A 6,020-nucleotide genomic window follows, 5' to 3' on the forward strand; every position below is an offset into this window, starting at 1 on the left:
TTGCTTCACTTAACCCTCCACTGGTGAGTTAAGCAATAGCAAACAACCTGGTAGACCATGGAATACCATTGTAGTAGTTGGCCGAAGAATACTTTTGCAAAGAAAACCCCTTTTCAGCTGTCAAGCAGATCAAGACCACTCTTCGGGGTGTAGGCATAGATGTGTCAGAGACTAAAATATAGAGATGACTACACCTGCATAACCTCACTGCAAGATACAAACAATACAAGGACTGAACGGCTAGGTTGGAATTTAAAAAAAAAACTGGAGTTCTGGAACAAAGTTTTATGGACAGATGAGATGAGTATTAGCCTGTACTTAAGTGATAGAAAAGAAAAGTGTGGAGACAGAAAGCAACTGCTGATGATCCAAAGCACCCCCTCATCTGTGAAACATGGTGGAAGTAGTTCATTTCAATTCCATGCTGGAGCAGAGCCAAAACATCAAAAATTGTGCCACTGTCCAAATGCTTACAGACCGCACTGTATATCCATATTACATATATTTGGTATTAATGCTGTACATACAGTTATAGATATTTATCCTGTTTACAATAACTCAATAACTTCACCTTAGATTAATTCCCAGAGCATGTTGACCTTATTACTGATTTGGATATTTGTTTGCGGACACCACATGGGGGCAGTGTGCCACAGCATACAATATTAAGTGTAGTTTTGGCCAATTGGTACCTGTTGCCTGAAAGGATCACAGGCACAGTATTTGCTCTCAACCTCAGCCTCTGACCCCACGTTATAGGTTGGAATGCCAGCTATGCTGTTGCAAATCTCGTTAGAAAAGGCAATGCAAGGTGAACCACAGTTCAGCATACTGTAAATATTTCTCTTTACATCTGACATTTTCAAAAAAGTCAGATGAAAGGAGGCATCTGACATTTCTTTTTGTCAAGATTTCACCCAATGAACAACTGTATTTAATGTACTGTATTCCAAGTTCATGGCTGCAGCCCACAAAACTACCGTTCTCTTGGTGTACACCACAAATGCACTCGCCCACCTGTCAAGAATATGGTGAAGAATGACACATCTGACCATATCACCTTTTTCCACATCTCTGTAGACCAGTGCCTATGGTTTTTGCACCACTGAAGTCTCAAATGTGCATGCGTCTTTGTAATGAGGGGTTCATGCAATGCAACCCCACTATAATATCCCTCTCTTTGTAGTTGTCGATGAACTGTTCTTGCTGACAGTGTAATCATGTCCTGCATTGACTTCTCAGTCACCTCAGTTTTATTTATATATATATATATATATATATATATATATATATGTACACACACACACACTCGCCGGCCACTTCATTAGGTACACCTGTGCAACTGCAAACTGCACCCGTTAACGCAATTATCTCATCAGCCAATCACGTGGCAGCAACTCAATGCATTTAGGCATGTAGACATGGTCAAGACGATCTCCTGAATTTCAAACCAAGCATCAGAATGGGGAAGAAAGGTGATTTAAGTGACTTTGAACGTGGCATGGTTGTTGGTGCCAGACGAGCTGGTTTGAGTATTTCAGAAACTGCTGATCTACTGGGATTTTCACGCACAACCATCTCTAGGGTTTACAGAGAAAAAGAGAAAATATCCAGTGAGCAGCAGTTCTCTGGGCAAAAATGCCTTGTTGATGGCAGAGGTCAGAGGAGAATGGCCAGACTGGTTAGAGCTGATAGAAAGGCAACAGTAACTCAAATAACCACTCGTTACAACCAAGGTATGCAGAAGAGCATCTCTGAACGGACAACATGTCGAACCTTGAAGCAGTTGGGCTACAGCAGCAGAAGACCACACCGGGTGACACGCCTGTCACCTAATGAAGTGGCCAGTGAGTGTGTATATATATATATATATATATATATATATATATACAATGGCATGATTGAATCCCTACTTTCTACCATTATAATTGCTAGCACTACTATTGCCAGTTTTATCAATGATAATCCAGTTTAAGTAATTTGCTTTTTAAATCTGTGATTAACAATGACCTATATGTTTTATAGCCATAATAGGCTTTTATAACATAGCAAAAAACAGTCTCAAACATAGGCAAATGTTTTCATAAATCAAAACATAGTTACTCTTAGTTACTTTAGTCTGAACTGCATAGTATGAACTGCATGAACCCCACCACAACCCCTACCTGAGGGACACTGAAGTCAATTATGAACTGACAAAATGTTTTTATAATTCAAAAAATAGTTCCTCATGTTCATCATGAACTAATGCATGCTATGAACTCCTAATTAAATAAAAGAACTACAGAATGTAAGGGCAATGTGTACTTTTTTCACCCCTCTTCGTTGAAGCTCCACTTTACCTGCATGCTTGACTTGCATGAGCTTGGATAAATTAAGGTAAAATCTAAAAGCTTCCCTGGGTGGAAAACATCTTCAGCTATTATGCTCTTACTCAGACTTCCCCAAGATGTATTTTGTAAAAAACAAGCTCCAGAGCGATGAGGAGACAAAATCCCAGCTATGCAAAAAGGTTATGTGGAGGAAACACTTGGGGGGCAGGTCATATATTTTATAGCCACATGAGCCACTGCTGCATGTCATTAGCCAACAACCTTTGTTACTACTTACTACCGTTAGGCTGTTGTCCAGCTTCATCAGACATATCCTGCATTACAGCATCAATTTCTGCACCAGCAAAAACCTAATTTCATAAAGATTACAAAACCATTTATTGCTCAATTTTCTTGCGGTATATACAAGAAAATGATATAACCATATAAGGCTAAATGTATCGAGGCATATTACAGAACACTGAGAAACGTGCTAAAATGTGCATGACAAAACACAAAATGGAAAAAGTAGTTTAAAAAAAATACGATGAGCAATATTTTTTTTAAAGTATTTTTCAAACCGAATTCAACACATTGCTCCCTCCCTTCTCCTTGGAGTGCACTTTTATCACTCTTCTCTTATTATTTCCGCAGAGAAAGAGCAGCTTTGGTGGTTTGCCAGGACCGCATACGCACAAATTGGATACCATTCAAGCAGTTGTCATGTAGCTACTCCATTCAGTTTATTCTCAGTTAAGTCTCAGTTTCAGTGAAAACCTGAAAATATGTTGGTGACATTATCTCCACGGAGTTCTAAGCCTATCATTTCTATAACTACAGTGTCCATAATTATTGATCCCCACCCTAAAGGCTTTATCAACTTCATCACAATTGCAGTGAATGAATTTCGTGTGATTACATGTACGTAATGAATTTTGATAGCGCTTGATTGGGAAATTCTTATCAAAGCGCCTTGTCATTCAGTTGCTGAACAGTGTGCTGGAGTAGACAGCACCTGGGTAAAAGCATCTGTTGTCTATTGTCTGGTGGGGGATTTTGCAAAGAAAATGGCACAAACTGTCTGTATTTCTATACTGAGACATGGAAAGTCGAGGTAAGAGGTGGAAATAGCATTTACAGTGTTGGAGGAATTTTGATTTTAAAGTCCCCAATGCCGGATGGTGCTGACTTGGTGCTGAGCGAATCGCATGGAAGAGGTGGGAAAAAAGATCCAAATCTGAATAATATTGTCCAAATTCGAGAGGAGATAACATTCAGAGAGAACCCATTATTCAAGTATTGCTGAATATTGTATTTGTATTCGGCACCATCCCTAGATTATAGCCTACGTGTAACATAATGGGTAACAGTGGTTATAGACTGTGTTTACTTGCAGTACATCACTACTCATTTCAACAAACTGCATCTGCAGAATTTTCTTATCTCAGCTCATAAACTCCTCACTAATAATGCTTCATGATGGCTGTACTTTGGACCAGGAAACCACATCCCTAGTTTTTAATCCAAGACCTCTCTGTGTATTCATTAACATGCTGACTGTGTAACTCTCAACTGAAAAATATAAGTGGAGGTTAATGTTTTTAAGTGTCTGATCTATTCTATTTTTCAAGGTACTTTATGCACTTTTCATTTAGAAGAACAGATTAAAATACAGTTTGTTTTCACACTATTGAACCCATGTAGACTTAACAAAAGGTTATGTGCTCACATCCTGAGTAGAGTAGGGTCTCTAAATGTCTAGTTTTCTGAATCCATAACTGACTTATTGATTATCCGTTCTCTTGTATGTACAGTAAGCTTCTTTGATGATATGTCCAGTTCCTCTGCTGCAATGCATCTGCATAGGAGCGTGATTTCGTTTACTGAGAAGATTTTACTTGCAGTTTAGATACTGTTGCTTTATTAAAACCATACCCATATCCTTTGACTTTGAACATAAGTTATGGACTCATATCAAATCAATCCCTCAAGAAAGTAGATTGATCAAATAAGGTTTGGTCGAAAATAATTTCATTTGGCAGCAATTACAAGACCACTCAAACTAATTCTAATATTTTTTTTCTTCTTTTTGGTCCACCATAACTTTACTGGCAGCCAACGATTTCTCACCTAAAACAATTGCATGTGTTCTATAGCAACACAGACCTTATCTTATCACAAATATCAAGACAAGGCCATGAGGTTTAGCTCAGTGAAGTATAATGATTTTATCTACATAGTCTTGTGCCTGGTCGGAACAACACAAAGTGATGTAAAAACATTCTTCAATTGACCTCACTACGGTGGCTCTGAAGTGCAAAACACAAAAAGAAAATGCAAAAACAAAAACTTTCGACCCTGAGGTGCAGATGCAACATACAAAAACAAAAATGAGTGGTCCTGAGGTGCAGATGCAACATACAAAAACAAAAACTAGTAGCCCCGAAGTACACTGTTTTGCACTTTGGGGCTACTAGTTTTTGTTTTTGTATGTTGTATTTACATTCCAGGGCTGCAAGTTTTGTTTTTGCATTTTCTTTTTGTATTTGTGTTTTGCACTTCAGGGCTGCACATTTTTGTTTTTGTATGTTGCATCCGCACCTCAGGACCACTCATTTTTGTTTTTGTATGTTGCATCTGCACCTCAGGGCTGAAAGTATTTGTTTTTGCGTTTTCTTTTTGTTTTTGTGTTTTGCACTTCAGAGCCACCGTACCTCACCCTCTCCAACACTTTATTTAAAAAAAATGTTTTTATCTCCCACTACCTCCCCTCTTCGGAGGTCAACTTTATTTTTATTTTACAATTATAATTTACAAAAATATGTGCCGAAGCCTCTGAAAGGAATGGATAAGACAAACTGAGATGAAACAAAAATAAAAAGAAAAAAAATAATAAAAAATATAGCAGATTAATATTATGGTGAAAGGGGGCCAGACATAACGAGATAGATAGATTAAACAACCAAAGTAGACAGACGCAAATAAAGGGGGGGGGGGGGGCGGAAGAGGAGGACATGTACCATTCAATCAGAGACTGAAAATATCACATTTTCTAAAAGGGCTACTGTACATTTTGACAGCCTCAAATTGGATATCCTCTTATTTGATAGCTTCAGCTTTTCAATGTATTGTTTGGTAGAATTTAAAAAAATCGGAATGTTAGGCATAAAACGACAAGATCTGGCAATATGTAGATCTTATTTACCCGACAGTACAAATACATTGATAATGAAGAGTATATCAGACATCATATTGGCCGACTATATAAAATTTATGTCTAGGTTTACTCTCAGTTAGGCTGCCAGCAAGCTATTAAGTTGAGACCAAAGAGCACTGGAGTAAGGGCAGGACCAAAATAAATGTTCTTCTGCAGTGTTAAAGTACGAGTCTAACAAAATCTAGACCCATACCCGTTCTTTAGATTGTGTTTTATTAGGTAGCAGAAATTAAGTATTTTGAAAGATAATTGTTTTATTTTGTTGGTCAATAAAACATCATTATTAAAAGTCCAGTTCTGATTCCATTCTAAATTTGTAAAGTGATTACTTCATTTTATGACACCTGTTGGGATTGCTTTATCCTGAGGCAAAGTTCTAATTCTCTTGTTATTTGTGCCAGGATTTAAAAAAATGACAGTCATCTCCAATAATGAGATCACTTTATTCAAAAACAGAGGGAAGGTACCTTTTCTTCATCTTTTTCTTTTGG

Source organism: Anguilla rostrata, chromosome 5, assembly GCF_018555375.3.
Source record: "Anguilla rostrata isolate EN2019 chromosome 5, ASM1855537v3, whole genome shotgun sequence".
NCBI classification, from domain to species: domain Eukaryota; kingdom Metazoa; phylum Chordata; class Actinopteri; order Anguilliformes; family Anguillidae; genus Anguilla; species Anguilla rostrata.